The 23,346-nt window shown below is 39.3% G+C and overlaps 1 protein-coding gene across 1 annotated transcript in view; it reads left to right on the top strand.

Moving 5' to 3' along the window:
• BTBD9 (BTB domain containing 9) overlaps positions 1 to 23,346 on the top strand; it is a 140,317-nt gene that overhangs the window by 107,918 nt on the left and 9,053 nt on the right. The gene's annotated exons all lie outside the window — the stretch shown is intronic.

Here is a 23,346-nt window from a genome sequence, read left to right as displayed (position 1 = left end):
CAGAACAGACCAGGTACTCATTGCTTTCTTATCAGAAACTATAAAATAGACCTGTTGTTAGAGTTCTGCATAATGGAAGTAACTATACTGACAATATTGAGCCATTGATTCTATTTGGTACTTCAGTATCCTTAAATTCCCCAGGCCTTCTTGTCTCAATTTTACTTCCATAGGTTGAATTCAGGCTTAGACTTAACTTATGTGGAGCTCAGCAAAGGCCTTTCTAAAATCTTTTTATTTAGTTAACTTTTTCTAAATGAAAATAAAAGGGTTTTTATTCACAGAATGTAGGGGAAATTTATTATCTGAGGAAATTAATTTTTGAAGTGAGTAAACATGGTGCAGCTTACAGTTTTTCAAGATGCTTTTCAAGCCATTTCCAATCAGTTTTTAAACAAGTTCAAATGACTGTTAAATGGAATTACAATGAGAGAAGTTAAAGCAAGTCTAATGTAAAAGACAATAGAGAGGATAAATCACTAATTTTGTTAGAATAAGAACTCTTCTTCACTGCAGTTTTCTTCCTTCAGAGCTCCATTTCTTTCTTCTTTTCTCCATGAAAATCAGTTATTCATTATGACAACTCATGTAAGAACTCAGTGCTTCTCAGCATTGCTGAAAAATTCAGTTTAATGCATCTTCGTCTTTACTAATGACAGCATTAGAGAATTTTCAGTTGAGTACCTGACTTGATGAGAGTTGGTTTCCATAAAAGAAAGCAAAATGTCTGTAATTGTTTCAGTCTAATTAAATTTTCAGTACAAAAATTAGATGACAAAGTTATTGCCTTTCATAATTATCTGATTGTTGTATCATTGTAGTTCTGGTTATATAGTGACACCCACTCAGAGACACTTAATAAGGGGTTAGAACTTTGATTTCACAAGCTGTAGATTGCATTTCTCTATGAAGATATTAATTGGCTTATATTTTGACAGGTGTTATTCTACTGTCAAATAAACAAGAGAATACATTGCTAATTTTGTTGTTGTGACTAGAGTAGTAAGCAAATGATAGAGCCAGTAAGAGTTAATGTATCCAAGAGTAAACGTTTAGGCTTGTGCATCGTCATATCAGTTGCCAGAGGATTAAACCAAGCTTCAAAAATAATTGTAGATCCCAGAGGATGCTTGAGGCCTGGTTTCCATCCCCATCTCTCAGTTAATGGTTCAATTTAGTTAGTTTTCTCTGAACTGATAGTTGTTGTCAGTTGTACAAGTTAACTCATATATATATATATATATATGTGTGTGTGTGTGTGTGGAAGCTTCACAAAGCTTTGCTCAGGATAGAGAAGTAAAGGTCCTGGGTCAAATTTTAGGACTGCTTAAATACTCATACATACACACATATATATATTTCTGTGTATGTGTGTGTGTATATGTGCATTAAATTGAGGTCGTAGCTAATTCTTTAGCTTGCATTTAGAATATGTTCTAAAGCTCCAAAATAGAAAAAAAAAATCTATGCAGGCAGGTTTGAAATGCTGCTGTTCTAGTATGACAGGATGCTGGTTGCTTTAAAAGTGTAAATGTCTAAAAAAGGTACAGGTGAACCAGTCCAAACTTTTTGTCCAGTTGTTAAATATTGGCAATTTGGCTGTAGTGAGGCATATATAATAAAAGGCAAGTTAAATGCTCATCTCAAAGATGGGTGCAGTCTGAAGAACACAGATATTCCTCCTAGCTACCTTGTCTGCTGTAGCTTGCAGTATTTACAGAGTAAACCCTCACAGGACTTCTGTTACCTGCTGAAAAAAACCCTTCAGTCTTTTTGGCCCTTGCCAAGCTTTCGTTGCAAGGCTTTGGCTGAGGTAGTGACAAAGTCCCACTCACATTCCACAGTGGAATCTGGGTCTGTATTTGAATGCTTACATGAAAAGTTTTAAAATCACTCTGCAACTTTATTTAGATAAAGAAAGCCCAAATTAAAAAGTGCAGCTGTAGGAAACAACAGGTATCTGTCATATGCCCATGTCCTGACTGCCTGTGCAGCCACATACCTGTCTTATCATACTGTACGTGTTTAATTACTATGGCATATCCAGATGGTGGACGTAAAGAATGAGCTCTGTACACCCATGCCATTATTCATTTTCACACAGCCAGTCATTAGAGAAGTACTTCTCATACTGTTCCTTGCAGCCTAATACAGTAATACAACTCAGTGTTCTGAAGAAATTATAATTGATTCCTTGCATGAATGTAATGGAATTGAAGTTCAGAGTACTAAATATTCAAATGAGTGGTGGCATTATCCTGCACAGGTGTAAACATGCCTCTCCAGTGCCTCTTAATACTTTAGGCCCTGGCCTATCACAGAGGAGGAAAGCTGCACTATTGGTAAAACAAACTTTTATTCATCCTTTTTGTACTTATCATCTTGGCACATCTATTCTCTTTGTGCAGCTGCTCAGTTAAAACAAGTTTTTCATCATTTTCAGAATTAATCCTCTGACTCCTGAAAATCAGCAAATACACATCAACAACTTCAGTCAATTATATTAAGGAGTCTGAAGAATTTACAAGATGAATCTAATATGATCTTTTGCACCAAATTCTGTGTGTCCAAAAAATACTAGCCAAGTCCTGAAATACCAAGTGAGTTGGACAGTATTGCTGCTCAGATGAGGGTGTCTATGTGTCCTGTAGTCCAAGTGAACAGTAATTATCACGGTGTCTTTCTGTAGAGGAATCAGGGAATCACAGAATTATTGGGTTGGAAGGGATTTCAAAGATCATTGAGTTCCCACCTCCCTTCCATGACAGGGACACATTTCACTAGACCAGGTTGCTCAGAGACCCATCCAAGCTGGTCTTGAGCACTTCCAGGGATGGTCATTCACAGCTTCTCTGGGCAGCCTGTTCCAGTGCCTCATCACCCTCACAGTTAAAATTTTCTTCCTAATACCTAATCTAAACCTACTCTCTGTCGTTTGAAGCCATTCCCCCTTGTCCTGCCTCTACATGTCCTTGTAAAATGTCCATCTCCATCTCTCTTGTCGGCTGCCTTTAAGTACTGGACAGACAGTCAGGTCATCCCAAAGCCTTCTCTTTTCCAGGCTGAGCAATCCCAGTTCAGCCTTTCCTTCATTCATGTAATTTGTGGTCTACATCACCTTTCTGTTGTCTCTGTACTCCTGAGCTATAGTTGCTAGGTGGCAAGATCTGGTTGATACCTGGTATCCAATAAGTGTGTTTAACCACAGATGTTAAGAAATTTTTGTCTTTACTCAAAACTTTTACCTTGTGCTTTTGAAATATGGTCAAGCCACAGAATTGACTTTTGGGCATCTTCTATAGATGTCTGTGGATTTTTGAGTTATCTTCAGTTGCTCAAAGATGGTAAGGTTCTTCTCAGGAATTTCTCATAGAGATTTGTCATGCTGAGAAATGGCTTTTGAAACAATCATGGCAGGTTCATTGCTGGAGAACAGGGGCAGGTTTCTTCTGCTTCTACAGACCAGGATCCTGTTTGGATTATTCTCTGAGTTTGTATTTGCCATTTTTAATAACAAGGGTATCGGTGTTGTGTGATCTGGATCTGTTTCAGAAATTTACTCATTTTGAGAGGTAAATACTTAAATGAATGTTTTTATGCAGTAATAAAGAGCTCATCAGGATTGGATGATTAGACTAGAAATCTCTCTTAAAGCAAGAGCTGGAGTTGCAGAAAGAGGAGTTTGGGGGAAAGAAAGACTGGTATGGAATTACATGGCTGCGTATATAGTGATGGAAACGTATGTGTTAAGCAAGTTAAGTGACTATTTGCAAAGATGTGTTTCTATAGTCTTTGTTTAAACATGGAATTTTGTTTAGGAATCTATTACTCATCTGAATATGAGTGCTAAAAGAGAACACAGGAAGTGAGGGATTAGTAGTTTTTATGGCAAGAGCAACACAAAGATACAATTCTTGTGGTCTGAGCTAGTTCTGTTTGTCCCCAGTCTTTCCAGCTCTTACTTTCTCCTACATGCTTTCCCTAGCCTGCTTGTTACTCTTTTTCTTTTCCTCCCTACATAGCATCATATATCTGTTGCTGGGATGTTCCTGTAATTTTCCTCCGTATTGTGATGTATTAAGGAATTTCAAAAAATTATTTAGTTTTACCTCTTTATCCTATGCTGAATAAAATATCATCATCCCCTTTCATTCACATCAAACTCTAAAGGCAACTACCAGTAGGCTGTCAAGTGCTGGTGAGCAACATTCAAATTTGGCAATCTATGGATGTGTGAAATACTAGTCCTTTTGGGCCTTGTACTTCCCTGTTTACAGTCTGTTACCCTTAAAAGGAAAATAAGGAAGAAGTTTACTTTTGACTTAGGAAGTAGGTCAGGTATTATGCTGGCTTACATAACTTAAATTTAAATATAAATTTTAAGTATTTCTTTCTCACCATGGTACACCAGATACACTCTCAATTTGTTAGTAGTGCATTAATTGTACATAAGTGTTCTCTTCTAAGTAAGCTTCATCATCAAGAGTGAACCTTTAAAGATTTCATAACTTTTCAGTGTCCCTATGTGAAGGTATTTCAGCTGTCCTGGGATCTGAAGATCACACTGAGCGCATGGACTCATTTTGTGAAGTACAGCATTACTTCACAATTTGGACCGCATGTCTATTAACCTTGTCCAGTTTCTCATAAAATGTTCTTTCCTTTTTGCTTTGCTCAATGTCACTATTGTCTTTGGTTTTCTTTTTTAAGTGAATGTTAATGTTCAGAGCCAGGCTAAATAGAAGCTTAGCTTTTAGTGAACTTTTTCACTCATTCTCTGTTAGTGGCTCCTCTTTCTTGACAGTTATTTAAAGCCATTTTACACTATGTTACCTTCCCCTTCTCTGTAGCAATTATAATTGTATCTTGAAAATTTTGTGCATTTAATCCCTTTCCTTCTTTCTCATAGAGTGGTTCTAAACTACCTCAGACTTTGTTGTGAACAGGTACGAGTTTCAGCTACAGTTTTTAGCCTCTATCATAGTCTTCAAATGTTCTTTGAAGTGGATGTGTATGTAGCAAAACCAGCCTGCCAGACCCTGATTGCATTTTCAGGAACAGTGTCCCGAGTGAGACGTGTAATTGGGATGAATTCACAGCCACACCTGTTCAGGCTCTCGCTGATACCTCTTTCAAGAAAAGCTTTTCAGGAGCACAACTTCTGGTATGGGAAGCGCTTCAACTTTCTCTTTGAATGGACACGATGCTGCCTGCACTGGATGACTTCCACCTCTCCATCATCGTGACAAGCATCATAAAACTGCATCATCAGGGCTCCATCCCTGGCTGCAGGATCCATGCTATTGCATTGGACTGTGCTCATCATATGAGAATAAACCCCACATGGTGTGTTCTGATGACCTTGGTGTCATTTTATTGTCATTTTATACTGTGGCAGATATGCATTACCAACCCTTTGGGCTAATTAGGTTTCAGGTAAAATGGTGGTTGCAGATTGTGCTGCAGTGATCCAGCTGAGGACTTCGGGAATTGTCTGGTTTTGTAAGTTATCCATTTAACAACCCGGCAAACCTCATTAGTACTGATTTCCTTTTCACCAGCAGACATGCATATCATCAAACAAGCATTTTGTAACATGGAATTTTCTATGAGCATCCGGAAAAAGAAGCATCCCAATTATTTTCTTAGTAGCAGTGTGTGTATTTGTAACGAAAGTTTTAGAATTATTAAACTGCTGTAAGGTATTTTGTGCATGCTCTGGCATTGTATTAACTGTTTGTATTAACAGCTGATAAGCAGAGGGCTGTGGCAAACAAGGAAGGCTGGCTGTGGATTTTACAGTTTCAAAGAGCAGCAGAGTGCCAGAGTGGATGCAGGACCAGACAATGCTCAAAGCAAATAATAAAGTGAAACTGTTGTGCTTTGTATTTATTTCTTTGGGGATTCTTCTTCAAAGTATTTAACTTCACAGGAAAATATAGAGTATATTTAAAATAGTAACAATTAGAAATACACCTTTTCAAGAATGAGAGAGGTGTGATTTGGAAAATAAAGTGATCTTTTGTGCTTCACTGCTTGTCTGTAGTTTTGTTAACATAATGTTAGAACCTGTCTGATGTTGCTCACACATTGTATGTGTTAATAGAAGACTGGGCAGAACTGTATTGATTTCTCATCAGAGCAAGGAAGTTAATAACCTCATCATTGATATATTAACTTATAACGACACAGTCTTAATATCAACATAGAAAATAGTGATGATTTTCACAATGACTTCCAGGCCACCGGGCATCCACTAAGCTACTGCAAATGTTTGGACCAACAGATGCTGGGTGTTGCTACCATTATGTGCCACTACACTCTCTGGATGAAGTGTATGAATGAGTATTTCACTTTATTTCACAACAAAAGTGGACTAATATTGTGAGATTTGAAATTCTGTTTCCTAAAAACAAACCAAAAAAGGCTTGATTTTTCAGAGGGTTGTAGCTGATAAACCCATCAGACTACTGTCAAAGGTGGGAGCATTGAATGTTTGATTCATGCATATTAGACCTTTATCTTCCTGGCTTATCAGCCTTACATATCGAACAGAATTTTTGTAAGCCTTGCCCATCTTTCAGAACTGCATGCCCTAAAGCAGTGACGGTTCTCCAGTCTCTCTGTAACTATGCTGCATTCCTCTATCATGTAATCTTCTAAACATTTGTATGCCATGCTATCTTCTTCATAGAAGTTCATAACCTTTGTTACCTAGAAAGTGGAGAGGTCAAACTCAGAAAAAGATGGTACTAAGTTGTAAGAGCAAGCTGAGGTACCACAGCAAACCACACAATGCCATAATGTATTTAAATCTAATTTCTTTTGTGCCTTGATTAGTCATACAAGAGTAAATATGTTTGGCAGTTAGTATTATTAGATTTTGAGAATAAAAATGAGATTTTTTAAATATCAGATCCTCCTGTTCATTTTAAGAAGCAGATGTGTAGATTCTGAATCCTAAGCTGCCACTCAGCTCAGTTACTAAATGGTGACACGTGGAAATACTGAGGTGAGGAAGCCTTACTTTTGAAATGATGTGTGTGTAATAAGGTACAGGCTGAAAGTAAGCCAGAGAGCAGTATAATCCAGTCAATGAGAAGCTCATGCAGGAGCCATCTGCATTCCCATGCCATGTGTCCAAGTTAAAAAGAGACTCAATGACTTTACTGTCTTGACAAATCAGAGGCCACTTGAGACCTTTGGGAAATTTGCATTGCAGCCCTCAGCAATATTTTGATTGTGCTCAAGATAATGCAGTTTGTAGTGAGTGCTATTAGACTAGAAGAAAAAAACACATTAAAAAAAAAGCTTAGAGAGCAGGAAAAGAGGTAGGATGAGAACAAAGCTAAGAAGAAATATTCTTTCTCCTTGCTCTGGTAAGGATCGAGTTTATCTTTGTGCTTAGGTAAAATCATCAGCAGGGAGGGCTCATGAAGGGAGTGCAGAGTGAAGTGGAAATTCAGTTGCCTTTCCAAGCAGTAGTGGAGTGCAGTCAGCATTGTCACTGCTACAGCCTGAGGGTTTATTTCAAAGTTGTTTCTAATTCTAAGTGATGGGCTCGCTTGCTTGAGGAGTGGCAATTGAAGCTTAAAACACCATGACACATCATTTCAGTAAGAGTTGGAAAGACCAGATACATATAAAATCACAATCATTTTGTCTTTACAATAAAAAGCAAAATGCACATAAACAGGACATTTTTGTTGCTTATTATTTTGTATTTTATAATCTATTAACTGCTGCTTAAATATCCTTGTAGGCTGTGTTAATTTAATTAAACATCCTGGAAAGTAGGCAATGGTTGCCTTATAGCTCAAGGTAAAAAAGAAATAATCATGTAAAATCTTATTTGAGTCTCTGTATTTCCATGCTTTGCCATCCTCTTTTCCTTTTTCTCATCCAATATTATGCTGACCTTCTGCAGCTGGAAAAGTGTGTGGTTTTGCCTCAAAAGCAAGAACTGAGGTATAGAGATAAAAGCATATCCTGCTTAATAAGAGTAGATACATCACAAAAGTACTCCTTGTTGCAGCTGAGTCATTGGGAAGTGCCTGGTCTGTGCAGTCCTGTTTATGCAAGACTGTTCCTTCTTGTCTGCTTTTGAAGGTGGTAAACATTAACTTGAAGGTTGATGTTTAAATTGCTAGGTATTTTTCCTTGAAGACTGCATGACTTGGGGAGAAATATTCACAAATCTTCCCCCTCCCCCTCAGCAACAAACTGCACAGGAACCCTTCTGGCTTGCAGAGAGGGCACGTTGTTCTCAATGTGTTCATGGAAACGCATCTGTAGCTCTGTTTGATCAAACACATCCATGTTTTTCAGATGTGAATGTTCACAGCATGTGTGTAACGGAGATAGTGTTATTCTTAGCACAGAAATATCACCATCTCTGGAATAAAATCAAGTTGGCAAGAAGGAGGTGGTTTTATAATATAAAAGGTATGTTTGGTTTTCTATCATCTGAACATTATTTCTTTGTGAGGGGACATTCTACACCATATGACAACTGAGTTCCTTTTTGGAAACCTAAATATACCCACTAGATCACTAGTATCCTTATGTTCATTGACTTCTTCAAGGCACTAAAATGTATTTGTGAGTTAATTATCTCTTCTACAAAGCCATCCTGAGTGTTCCCATTGTGTGTCTATTGAGGAGGAAATGAAGATGACCCACCATTCTGTGCATTGTACAATAGCTTTTACATTTTCACATCTGCCAGGTCATATGTGTGCTTTTACCTGAGACCTGCTTATGAGTCCCCAGTTTCATTCATAGTCCTTCACTCACACTTGTGGTGTGGTTTTTAGAAGACACGAGCTGCTGCTGGGCACCTTCATGTGCTGAATGTAAGGGAGGAACCTGCCCCAGCCAGGGAAGCACAGCTGTAGAATAGCCAAGGGCTTTGGTCATCCTCACAATCAGACTCAGATTGGAAAAGACCTCTGAGATCACTGAGTCCAATCTTTGACTGAACACCACCCTCTTAAATAGATAATGGCATTAAATGCCATTTCCAGTCATTTCTCAAACATCTTCAGGAATGATGACTCCACCACCTCTCTGGGTTGTCCATTCCAATGTTGAATCAACCTTTCTGTGGGGAAATTCACCCTGAGGTCCAACCTGAACATCCCCTGGCACAGCCTGAGGCCGTGTGTTCTCATCCTGGCACTGGTTATGTGGGAGAAGAGGCTGATCCCCACACAACTACACCCTCCTTTCGGGAGTTGCAGAGAGCGATAAGGTCTCCCCTGAGCCTCCTGTTCTCCCGGCTAAAATCCTCATGGAGGTGTAACTCTTTTCCAGTGCATCCTCCCTGATCTACCCTTAGCCACTGCCTCATGCCTCGGGTACTCTCAAACAGTTGGATCTACTGCCTGGAGCTCATGCATGGGCAAGAGCTGAGACTGAGACACAGCTGTGCTTATTTAATACAAAAACCTCTTTGCCTTGTAGGTGATGCATGCTCACACATATTTCTGCACACCTGATGTATGCAAATGGCCACCAGCAGATCAGCTGTGCTCATGCACACACTTTGCTAATGAGAGATCCCGAATTTGATACAGAGAATTTGTGAGCTTTGAAAATACGGGCTGTTGTATCCCTAGGTAGTAAGCTTTGTCACAGGTTCCAGGATTGCTGCTTAAAAAACATGTGAAAGTGATTCTAGCAACAATTACTCCTAATTGCCCTTGCCATGGAGATGCATGAGACCAAGTCTGAGCTCTGTTCAGAGGTATTTACTTTTTGATAAATAGCCATTTTGCAGCTTGATTTAATGGTTTCATTAGGCACACGTACTAAGAGATTATGCACAGACAAATGTACTTGCACATATATCAATGAAGGGCATGGTAAGAGTATTAGAAATTTGCTTAAGGCACAGTTGAGGCTGCCTGCTGCAGGTCTAGAAGTGCATTCTGTTTACAAGGCAAATTACTATCAATCCATCATTGCAATGTGTTAAACTGATGCCGCTATAAGGATCTGAAAAGGTCTTGCTTTCCAGCAGTCTAATGAAATGAACACTTACGATGTGTATTTTAAGAAAGGAGAATGTGGTAGAATAGATCTATTTCTGTTAGGTGTGTTCTTTATGCTGAATGCTCTCTGCTAAACCTCTGCATAAATATCCTTGTTGTTTTAATTCAGATGTGACATTATCACATTTTGTTATCAGCTGCTGGGTGAAAAGATATTTTTGCCAAGGTGCTGACACAGTATGGTTTTACTGCTACTTACACTGCTCAGACTTCAGTATCACATAATGGAGGTGATGCTTTATTTTATAGATGTATTTCTAAGCTAAAGTTTCACTATTAATAAACAGATAAATGGGGGTTTATTGATATAAATGGAACATATATCACAACGATCCTTTAGCTATTTTCTAAGCTATATAATGTTAGTAGAAGTTTGCTGCCAATATATAAACTTACGTTATAGTTATATTTTGATTTATCTGGTTATTAATGGTAATACCAGATGGGAATGGCTACCTTTGGAAGTGGATGGAACAAGGAAAGAAATTGCCCGTGCTTATGATGCTGTCATAGTACTGTCCTGGTTAAACCTTAGTAGGGGAATAAAAAAGCACAGATTTGCAATTGAGGCTATTAGAAGAAATGTGGTTTTATGTACAAACACAGGAAAAAAACAGTAGGGGTGTTCACATATTCCCAGTCAACAGCTTTCCAGTTGATGTGTACTGTCAACTCTTCTCCCATGTGTCTAATGGTCCTGCTTTCTTGTCCTGCTCCCAGCAGCTTTCATCCTTCTGTAGCTCCAGTCTTTCTGGAGGCTTTCTGCCAGTGACAGTTCTGTTCTTCAGCTCTCAAGTTCAATCTACAGAAAGGGGAATAAAGCATATAATTACTACACAGATATTTTCTTTGTCCACATTCTCATACAGGCTTGGTACAAGTATTTATTTAAATGGTGGGTAATGCCAGTAGCTCCCTTGTCAAAAGCTCCCAGCTGCAGACCTGGGGGAGTATTTGGGCAGAGAACACTGAATACAAGATTAGTACTTTAAAAGCCTTGAAAACTAACTGAGGAAAGTTGTGGCACAATTGTGATTTAGTGTTTGTTCCTGATTAGAACAGACAGCAAGTCTGTATTCTTCCTACTTTTCTGGAACTAGGAGCAGTAATATAAGCATATGTATGTAATCCTGCATATTTTATAAGATCTAAATTCCCCATTAAACTGCCCTTTCTTTTTTATTTCAAACTAGACTAGGCCCCATGACTTACAGCAAGAAATCCTGTAATCTTCTAGCATTTGCCATATTCAGGCTTGACTGATGGTGTGTTTAAGAACTTCCACTTTCTCTTGCACTGGCACACAGCTGTTTAGGTGATGGCCCAACACATGGGGGTTCTGGTACATGACCCAGGTGAATAAAACATCTGCTCAAAGAGGATGTTGTTTTCTTTCCATATCATTGTTAATACTGGCAAGCTCAGAAACACAAGCTACAAGTTTACTGATACTCCAAGGGCATTTTCTTTCTTGTTTTCCAAGTATTATCTCTGAACTGCTTCCAGTGGTAGCTGTTCAGGGAAATTACTGTCCCAGTAACTTAAATGCTATGATTTCTAAGCTTAACTGTTACACATTTCAGATATTCTCTCGGTGGGATAAGAAAACAGGAAGCCAGCTTATTATTCATCTTCAGAAAATGATCCTTTGGTCAGATTTATGTATATGAAGCAGCTCGTGAATGGGCCTGGCACTTCACTTTAGGCTTACATATGACCCATAGTTAAGGAGATGCTCTTGTAAACATTGCAAGGATTTTTTCATCTCTGACAGAGATAGGAGCTGATGAAACATGAATATTCAGTGCCACAAGAGCCAATTGACCAACAGGTAAGGCTGGTGTCTACCTGTAACAGTTTCTAAGGTCAAGAGATGACAAAATAATTTAGATCATCTGCTTTCCAAGGCTGTGAAATCCTGACTATGTAGCCTGAACTTTGAAGCTGGCAGATACCTATATTAGGCATATTGAATATGATCTCTAATTGTCTCCACTGATTGCAGTAGTGGGCAGGTAAAATCAACCATGCTGTTGGGCAAGACATAGATTTATGTGCCTTCTGCTAAGACACCACAGAGAATGCTCATAGTTGTCTGAAGCAGTCCTCTATCAAATGTAGTAGTTGACTTTTATTCCATTAAGATGCATCTGTAATATCTACATCCAAAATATTAAACATTTTCAACTTGATTACAGGTTTCTGTCAAGGTAACTATGGTACAGTCTCTGTCACTAATATCATTTGCAGCACCTTCCTGGTGACATAATATCACAGTTTTGGTAGTCATCTAACTGATGAAAATATTCTCTGCTAGGTACTGTGCAAAAGTGTTATTTCAGGTGTAGTTTGGAAGTGTTGGCTGGTCCATTTTGTGGCAAGGAAGATAACTAACATATTCTGTTCCCCTGAAAATATTCTAGAAACTATTAGGTAACAGGTGTTTTGTACATTGTTCTTCTGAGAATGTGAAGTAGCAAGTTGTTTTAACATTTTCCTCTGAGAATGTGAAGTAGCAAGTTGTTTTAACATTTTCCTCTTAAGTGAAAATAAAATTGCCCATTGTTTTTTGAGTGATGTTAATCTTAAGGTTGATGAGCACATCAGAGTCTTGTTTTTCTCAAGATTAATGGGTTTCCTTGCCTTTCTCCCCATTGTTTTTTCTTTTCCCTCCGCCATCAGAGCCAAACTACTAAAACAAGGCAGATGCTGACAAACAGAAAGAACCCTTCTGCTCTTAATTTATCAAGAAAGTGCTAAAAATTTGGTTTTCTTGTTCACTTAATCATTTTGACAAGCTGACAGTACAATGTATCATCACTAGACAGGTGACAATGCTAATTCTGCAGCAGGCTCTCAAGGGAGACTTTTATTGTAAAAATTGACATATATTGTATCAAGGCAATCAAAATACATTTGGGAAAACAGTAATTCGCTACTTTGTGCAGTTAAGTATCTCTCCGTGTCTTTATCACTGTTGAGACAGAGTTTCTGCTAATCTCAGCAGCCTCAGAATGTGGGCTCCGGTAAAGCTGGCAGGTCCTTCATGTCAGTTCCCGCTTCTGAAGCTGTTGTGATGTTGACAGATAGGAAGTAGACAGATGTTTGCTTAATGATTCTTTCCCTGGGAGGGTCCTGTCAGAGCTCTTGGCAGGAAAATTGGGGAATTACCTTGGAAATTGCTAACTCACTTTCCCAAAGCGTTAGACCAGTGCATTACAAAACAAATTTGACCAGTTTGTGAATGTATGAGCTACCTCCAGAAAGGGAGGGAAACTATTCCGAGCATAGATGCTGTCACACATCTTTTGCACTGTCAAATCAGTTCCATTGCTGTTGGCAAGGACTGGTGTCTGATGCTTCAACTGAAGGGAAACATTCTCTAAATATATATGATTTGAGTGGTCCTGGACAGAAGACAGTCGGGAAGCAATTCCTGAGAAAACATGCAGGGTAGGGGGAAGAGAAAAAAGAAGTTTAATTTTTGTTTTGAGTGCACTTTCAGAAACTGTGGTAATCAGCATGGTATAAAATTCAGGTAAAGAGAAGTTCTAATTATCTCCTCACGTGATGGTTGTTTGTCCTGCAGTGTGAGGTCAGATTACCTTTTTTCTTCATGGTTCCCATAGCTGTAGTCAGAGGACCAGGCTGCAGGCAGAGGGAACTGAGATGGCTGTACCCCTGTGTGCAATCAGGTGTTGGAAATGCCAGCTGGCAATATAATACACTGATTATTTTGCTGCATGGATTACATGCTGTGCCCACATATTGAGATGCTTTTAACTCATGTTGATCTTTGATCTTTCTTTTTTTTCCCCTGGTATTAGTGGGTTTTATCTGTGACCTGTGCAAGAAACAGCCCAAGCTGAGGAGAATATCTAAGCCTTGCTGATGCCTGCCATATGGTGACTTATCCTGAGATACATTTTTTCTTGATTTCTCTGATATATTCAACATCACAATCCCCATATGGTTATTACTTCTTTGGGTATTCTAGTGGGAGTTTATCTTTTGCTTTTCAAAGATTTGCCACAGAGACTATCCTTAGTGGAACAGCACTGTGTGCCTGGCTCATCTAATCATCCTCCCTAGTTAGGGATGCATCAGGGATTCTGTGTTAAATTGGGAAAGGCTTTTAAAATATCCGAATACTGAAATTTCTGAATACTGAATTTCTGAAATTACTGAATATCTGAATACTGAAAGCTGTAGAAACCCTGAAGAGCAAACAGAAGGCATCATATATTAGACTGTTCGGTCAGCTTTGACTTCCTACTACCTACAGCTGACTATATTTTCATGGCAAAGCTTGGAGAATCACAGTAAAGCAATATCCCCTCCTCCTGAAGTCACCAGAAATATTTTCTTCCATTACAGCAAATTCAAAATATACAACATGCTCAAGGATCTTTGCTGAGCTATTACAGTAATGTAAGACTGCATCATAGTTCCACCCATTGAATATCAAAATATCGGAGTATCTTGTCAATACCAGCAAGTCAAATCTATCTAGGAGCTCAGTAGGTTTTTAATGAAAAAACCAAACCCCTGTTGTTCATTGTAAACAATGCTGTTCCACCTTACCCTGCTGTTTCACCTTACCCTGAAGACCATGACTTTTCACACCATCCTACTGCAGGCGTGTCCATGGTAGTGAGTAGTGATTCTGGGAGAGAACAAGTGCATGAGCCTGCTTAAGGGTCACCTTGTAGAGGGCAGCATGAGTCAGTGAAATCAGAAAACCATCCTAAAAAATCCTGAAAGAGTCCAAAGAAATGCAGACTCAGTGGGACTCTTCAGGATACAAGCAACATGCTGCTCCTATGCAATGGTTTCCAGCTGGAACCACAGTGGAAAAATAAACCCAGACCAAAGCAGATGCTGCTTTTACCAGTTCCCAGTAGACACATCAGTGCACTGCATAATATCATTTATTCAATTACATATTTGTCATTCAGACATCTGTTAGATTTTTATATCCTTAGCCATAGTAATAAAGGAGTTTCATATAATGTCTTATTACAATGGTATCAGATGCTGGAAAGCAGCTCTGTGAAAGATGTCACTGTGATTTTGAGAGGTACAGTTCATGCATATCATCAAGATTAATTAATGGTAACAAACAACATTAGTGTAAGAATTTTATTAACCTAACTGCCTTTGTTTTCAAAACAGAAAACAAGTAAACAGTTATAATATTCTGTCCTTCAACCCCCAAGTCCACTCTTCTTCCTTTCTCCCTCCTCTTGTTAGTCAAGATAAGACAGATGGTGTGTACTGAAAGGCTGTAAATCAGGAAGGATATAGTCTAAGGTCTGTGGCATATGTAGTATTTATAGGTATTTCCTATACTCTAATAGTACTTCACACCTCTAAAGCATCAAGTGTACAGTAGCATAAAAATAGGAATAGTAGAGTAATAAGAACAATTAAAAAAAAAAAACAAACCTCCAGGGTATTTTTCTGAGATGAATGAATTGGTCATAGATATTGATTGTACAACTATTTGCACCATGCAAGTCTAGACAGACTGGAAGACTCTTCACCCACTTTTTTTATACTGGTAAGGTTATGTAAGTATGAATCTCTGCATGTGTCTGTACACAGGCACACACAGAGGAGCTTTCTTTGATCCAGCTCCCCAAGTCTCTCAGCTAACTGGCAAATACATATCAAAGCTCCAATAATGTAGCTAAACCAAGTAAATGCAATGTCTTCTATTTATCCAGAGTTTCTACTCACAAATCACAGTGTCTGGCAGTGTTCTCACATGGCTTGAACTGCTATAAATCCTGGAGGAGTTCTGTAGTGAAGTTACACAGTAAGTGCTGTGTGTTGCACACACTGAATTGCAGAGTTTCACCAAAGAAGCTGCAATATCAGCTGGTTTCCTGGATTGCTTGTATTTATGGGGAGTGTTCATCAGTGATATATAAGGTCAATTTGTGCTGCTGTCATCATTGCCAGAGACCAAGAATGCAATTTTTCAGAGATTCTTTCTGTTTCTTTCCTGTCCCATGCCACCTGGAAAATGAACTCTGGTAAGAGCAATCAGCGGAGTGGCACAGTCATTGCAGATTCTGGGCACATTTGAGAGACACTTCTGATCCAAAACTGCATGATTATCTGGTTCACTCTTACTCGTCAGTAAAACTGTTGTTGAGTTGTTGTCTGCCTGGGCACTCAGGTACCACAGCCAAAAGCACCACCCACACTTAGGTAGTTAAAATGAGCATGGTAAGATTATAACATTAAACTCTGTGACTGAATGAAGTTCAGAAAAAAGCTTAGAATGTAAAGGCCCCGTGCAAAAGCAGGAGGTATCAGTGTTCCAACAATAGCAAAGTTAGGTGCCTGAGAAATGTCTTGAAGGCAGCCTCTTGCCCAAAGAGCTGGTATTTTCACAAGACAAAGGGATCTGTAAATAAGCAAGAAACACTATAAAAACCTTCCTGAGCTAATGACTTTAGTGATGTATGTGGTGACCTGATTGGTTAGCTGGGTGGGGAGATTTGTCTTTACTTATATGGGTGACAGGAGGTCTGTGAAACTAAAATGTAAAAACATTTTGAATATAGCCTTTTCTCCCAGTTTGCCCACATGCAGTCTTTAATTCCAAGTCTAATACAAAATCCTTTGTATGAGAAGTAAAAACTGATGGAGGCCCATGAAATTCAGAATCACTGCCATGTTATGTTTTCTTCTTTTTAAGGCGTTTTTAAAGTCGGCTCAGTGTATTCTAAAGACCTCTATGTTGCATGATATAGGATTCCTGTCTCAAGGAACTTGAAATCTAATTTCAAATATTAAATAATAGGTAAGGTCACCAAAAAATAGATGGGTCTGTGGCAAAGCACTTCAGTCAGTGCATGCAAATTTCTTGCACCTGAAAGGAGATGTGAGGTGAAAGTGAGACAAGAAAGTGAGGTGGGAGTCAGTCTCTTTTCCCAAGTAACAAGTGATAGGAAGAGAGGAAATGATCTCAAGTTGCTCCAGGGGAGGTTTAGATTACACATTAGGGAAAATTCCTTCACCAAAAGGGTTGTCAAGTATTGGAACAGGCTGCTCAGGGAAGTGGTGGAGTCACCCTTCCTGGAGGTATTTAAAAGATGTGTGGATGTGGCACTCAGGGACATGGGTTGGTGGGGAACCCAGCAGTGCTGGGTTAATGGTTAGACTCGATGATCTTAGACATTCCTTCGAACCTCAGTGGTTCTATGATTCTAAAGGAAAATAAGTTGGTTTTTTGTATCCAGAGAGTGAATTATGGATTTAAAGGGACTTTTCCAAATGTCTGTTATATGAAAATAGAAACCACACAATAGTGGTTCCTCTGTAGCAGACAGATTTTGTTTTCATTGTAGTTTCATATTTAGAGAAAGTAGCTAGTATATTCCATCCCAGGAGGCCTTTCCTCAAAATTTGCTACAAGTATCCTATCACATAGCAAATTTACCTTGGGATGTTGGGATCTTTTTTTCATTCATACCTTGAGGCAAAAGAGATTGTAACAGCTGTCTTTCATATTTCACCATGGCACATCTGTGTTTCAATTACTGTTTTGTCTACATTTCTCTTTAGCGGGATTTAGATAACCAAACAAGACTAAAGGCTTCACTATGCAACAAAAGCAAAACACAGAAGTCACTGTATTTATACTGATCCTCAGCCTAATGTGTTTCTACAAAATAGCACAACTAAATTCAGTCTGGGACATCAGACTTACAATTTAGGTGGCGGGAAGGAACATCTGTGTTAAGGGAAAAAACTGCTGAGAGAGGGAGGAGAAAGCAACATGTGAAACAGGGTATCCTAAATTAATAAATCCTAAGCTCTGCACATTTTTGTCTCCTCCTTTCTGGTTCTTGCTATTGCTCTTTTGCACAATCCCTTTATGACATTTCTTTGGTGCAAGTGTCCCTTTGGCCCTCATATGTGTCAGGAAAGTGACTGTCCCGCAATACAACCAGCAAGGACCAATGCAGTGACAAACAGGTTTACTGTGAATGGAATTGATAAAATATAACCAATAAACTTCGCTGAAAGGCTGATGGGGCTGACAGTCACTAAATTCAGAGGAGCCTTGGAGTTTGTGAGAATCTTTTTGCTTGAAAAGTGCTCTAATTAATGATTAAAGGAAACGAGGAGGCTCAGCACATGAAGCAGAGTGGGAAGAAACTGCTGGCATGATTAACAGCTGGTAAAAATATGGATTTGAAATAATTGCACTGTTCTCCATGTTCATGGCCTCTTTTTAATAATTCTATACAGTTCTTTTAATGACAGAAAGAGAACAGGCTAACTAACTCCCTGGCTAGCCTGAGAACTGTAGGAATCCATTTTGTGGTCTCTGATCAAGAGAAAGCACTTCTCTAATGATTGTAGCAGGGAAGGAGCAAACAAGAATCACTCACTACCATGTCAGGTCAGGGATTTATAATCCATGGCTATAGGACAGTTTAACTTCTCTGTAGGATACAAGCTCAAAAATGGTAAATCTGGGCCTCATTTTAGTAAGTTCAAGAGTGGAAAAAAAAAAATAAACTTGCATTTCTGACTACCAAACGGGTCCCTGCAGACATGTAGGGGACCTTACATGACTGTAATTTTACTGCAGATGGAAAGTTACAGGCTTTCATTTTTCTGATGTAAATTTTATTTTCCAAAACATAGTTTTCATTTTAAACACCCCTCCTGAAATGACCTTTTTTGGTGAATCTTGGTACATACCTCTGCATTCAAATGGGTTTCTCAGCCTGTCAAGATGCTACTGTCAGGGCAGTGATTTGTCTATGGACTTTATTCGTTCTCCTGTGATTATTAATCATCTAATAACCACCTTAAAACTTCCTATAAGTCTCAGCAAACCATGACATTTATTTCACCTCTGAAGTGAAACTTCTGAATAAACATGTGTCCTCACAGCTTGTCCAGGAATTTAGGACAGTACTGGAGAATGACATGCAGAAAGAGGAGACAGTGCAGAGAATACTCAAATTGAAACATAACACTCAAAACCCCATGCTATGTTCAGATATTAAGGCTAACACTAAGACTACTCTAAAGGTGGAAGCCAGTTTAAAGGTGGAAGGCTTTCCATACAAAGCATGGCAAGAGAAAAACCCTGCAGGACTGCAGGGAACAGGCATTTGTGCTCCACAGTAGAGAGAAGCTGGAAAGAAAGAGAAAATGAAAGGTTAGAGGAGCAGAAAGTAAGAAAAAGTAGGAGGAAAAAATATGAGGAGAACTAGAACAAATAAAAAGGGCAGTACAGATCCTTAAGAAAAAGATGGAAGAGGTATTAAAAAGGAAAACAGCCAATAGAATTTTCTATTAAGAAAATGGAGTTATTTCCTGGTTCTTTCAAAAAATGGAACCTCAATAAGCAAAGTTATTCAGAATCTCAATTTTTGTATCTCAGCCAAAACAAAGAGAAAAATTAGAAGCTGTGACAAAAATCAGGTACAGGAAGCCAAAAAACTGAAAGAAGTTTAGTTTTGGAGACTCTGAAGTGAAATGAAATGTGCAAATATGCTTTCTATTAAATCAGCTTGAAGCAAATCTCACACACCAATGGTGCAAAAATGACAGCCAGGGACTTGGGAATAGAGCTAGAAGTAGAGAAATGGTAGTCATAATCAGCTAATCCAAACAATTATTTACTGTTATTTCCCTCCAAAATGTTGTTTTTATTGGACATTAAATGTCCAGAGCATATCAGATTTATTACAAACTACAGTTAATTAATTTAGCACCCTGCTAGAGAAACCAGTCCATTTTCCTTTGTGTCAGGTGGTCTCTCCAGTAGCATACTCAGCCTTGGCAGGCTGCCTGGGCACTCCCTAGCCTCTTGGAAATGTAAGACAGGTGCTACTCTAGGTTGAATCTGTCGATCTTATCTGTGTGTAAATAAGTAAAATATCAGAGGCAACAAATGAGCCAAGAATGAAGCTGTGCTTGATAAAGTCATACCTGGGCATCTTTAGAATCTCTCACAAAGTGTATTCAACTAAGAATGGAAATGTGGATACTGAGCTGTGACAGTTGCAGTGTTTGGCAATTTGCAAATCTCATCCACATTTGTTCTTCCCGTATACATAAATACTGTTGGATAAGAGATGGGAGAGAGAGATCCTGTAGTAGACTCTCCCTTATCAAAGGGAGATAATGGATAAACCTGTGAGATGAGAAGCCTATACATGTGCTACTGGGTGCACCTGAGACCACAATAAAATGAACACAATGTGTGCAGTGCAGGGCTGGATTCAGCCTGGTAGCCTGGTAGCTGGCTGTATCAGAGCTAGGCTGGCTCTTGCTGTCACACTAGCATTCCCTAGTCTTCCAGAGAGGCTTCACTAATGCATCTGGGTTTGAATCTGAATCTGGGTCTGCAGCTGCACCGTGGCTTGAACGAACAAGCCCTGGAACCAGGAGCACAGAGCTGCAGTGCACAGGCAGTGGTTCTGCACAGCATTAACTCAGATCCAGCTTGCAAGGGCTGCTGTGCACAGCTGTACTCAGTCTCACTGCTCTGGAAATTGTTCCTGCACACTATTTCTGACAGCCCACCTGGTCCTGCCAGTGTGGCACAGGCACTGAGGTACTTTGAATCTAAGGTTTATGGTGGGGGCTCCAAGCAACACAGATCACCTCTGTGATTTCCAAGCCTCTCAGTGGTGTGTCATTGTTCTCCACCTAAGCAATAATATGAATTGTATGAGAGCCAACTCCCCCTGCAGCCATACCAGAGATAAAACCACAATCTGAATAACCCTATCCCAGAAAACAGAGAGGTGACTCCTGCATAGTCTTGTCCATGGTATTAGTTTCTTCAAATTACAGCTCTGCAAAGCTAGGATGAGTGTGGAGGTGCAGGACAAGAAAGATTGCAAAGGTGTCTTGAACTGAACATGGAAAAGTGCTTGTCTTCTACACTGTCATGATAAATCAGATACTTGGCTATGAGTATTCTCAGGGGAAAAGTAGGATGAGCTTCTTAAATCCGCTGAAATGTATATGCAGGAGAGGCAGCTAAATGAAAAACCCCTTGAAGGGAATCCCGGGTACTCAAATATTTAGCGAGAACCAAGGCAGGTTTCATTTGCCTCCTGGATATAGTCACCTCCCTGGGAGATCATGGAAAACTGTGGGGGATAGCAGTAATCTGAAACATTCCCCTTCTTGGCTAACAAGTGAAAAAGGAAAATTCCATTAAAAGGAATATGTAACCAACCACTAAAATCAGCTCTTTTTGTGATTCTAAAACATTTGAAGGAGGGCTGTATTTTCACTGTGACAGCATTAATAGATTATCCTGATTCTCTAATGGGTAAAGGATACCCAAACACCAGCGTCCCTGCCCCCAAAATTACTTACTGCTTTTTTTATCCCTTTGATATCCTGAAGAAAGGACACGAAGGTTTTTGTGCAATTAAGCAAGAGGGAGACAGTGTTTTTAATAGAAGTGACTAATATATGCCCTGGGAATGATGTGAATTTATGCCAAAGGAATTTTATACCTTCCTCTGACTTATCTGGTGGTAGAACTGCCCACGTGTGACCAAGACCCTTAAGCTCAGTAGGCACACTGTTCTGGAGTTCTGTGAGAATGGGGCACAAGCCTTCATTAACCAGTCTGCTTTCAGGCAGCAGTGCCAGATTTCTAAGGTCTTCCTGAAGCAATACTCCATGAGCCGTAACCTCTCACTCTGTCTCTGTTTACTCATATTTGAAAATGAAAATACTGGCTCCAGCCTATCTCACTGGGGTTTCTGAGCCTGAATTAGCAGTTATGAACTGTGATAAGATCTCTGGAGAGCTGATAGAGCACAGTATTATCAGCTTTCTACTGTCTTAAACACTGGGTTTGTGTAAGTTGATGCATGTATATTCTGTCGCCCTGTTTTGGGGAGAAAAAAGGGAGAAGAACAAGTCAGCTACAGACTCAGAAAATTCTTCTTTATTACCATATAATGAAGAGTAAAAGCACACTGATTCTTTTGACACCTTCTTCTGGTTCCCATCTGCTAACACTGCTGAGACTTAGAGACTAGAATTTTGATAGATACCTCTGTGCCAGCACTACCTTTCCATGAAGAATCAATTGTTCTACTTAACATGAAGCAATAACCAATACAAGCCCAACATTTCATGTTTGTGGATAAGAATTCAGAATGAATGTTAATAGAAAAGTTCTGGTTACAAGTCCCTGGCTTCAGTGAATACCCATTTCCTTTGTTATGTTCATGGCAACAAAAAGATGACTCAGGAAATAATAGAAAAGTGTGACTATTCCTTGAAGGGTGCAAAAGTCAAGTATGTTCTGAGGGCTGGCAAGATTGGACCAGAGATACTAGTTGCAAGATTCCTACCAATCAGTATCTACTTCATCTTGCTGCCAAGGCATTTTAGAGGTTTCAGATTTTCTAGGGAGGTCAGATAAATGTTATTTTCCTAGTCTGTGTGATGATGATGAGGGGAGTCACATCATCCCTCCTGGGTAGCCAAGTGCCTTCACAGCAAGGTTCTGTGCATTGGGATCATAGCCAGACATGGTCAGCATGAAAACCGGTTTCAAATCACCAAGGTTAAGAGGTACAGTAAGCAACAGGCTAATCATGTTTCTTTAATAGGAAAAGCATAATGCTGTACCCAGTCCCATAGCAATTCTCTCTCCAGCCTGCCTGGAAGCTTCAGCTCCTTATAAAAGCTCTGGAAGAATAAATCTTGGCTGCCAACTAATGTGATAGTGACATTGATATAAATGTAGACTAGGTTGTCCATCTGCACCTTCTCTGATTTATACATATTGCCCTTTTTCCCATATCCCACTCAGGCCCCTTTCTCAGAGTGAAACCAAATCATATTCCAAATTCCTCGAGCAGACAGCCCTCATTGCTGGCTACCATAGGCCACCAGCAAGGAGGGCATTCTTATATATCAGTCCCTGATACTGACACTACTCAGTCTCATAGAAAATACTTCACCTTCACAAATTGCTCTGGGTTTTAATGAGCCACATTTAAGCAATTCACCAGCATCAAAATCCCTGCTATTATTTCAGCTGTGCCTCTGAGATAAGGCAGGTGGTAAACAGATCCAGTTAGACAGCGGATTTGACTGCAAAAAGTGTGCTTGTTCCTTGGAAATTTTATAGAGCATTTGCTTGACTTGCCCTTTAGAAAAGCTTTGTTCTATTAGAGCTTCCTCTTTCCTGCCCACAGCTTCATGTTGTCTATTAGAAGCAGCTGACAAAAGCATCACGTTCAGTTTTTCCATGAAGAAAAAGCTT

This window comes from Vidua macroura, chromosome 3, assembly GCF_024509145.1.
Source record: "Vidua macroura isolate BioBank_ID:100142 chromosome 3, ASM2450914v1, whole genome shotgun sequence".
In the NCBI taxonomy this organism is placed as follows: Eukaryota; Metazoa; Chordata; class Aves; order Passeriformes; family Viduidae; genus Vidua; species Vidua macroura.
This window is presented reverse-complemented; position numbering and strand designations above follow the sequence as displayed.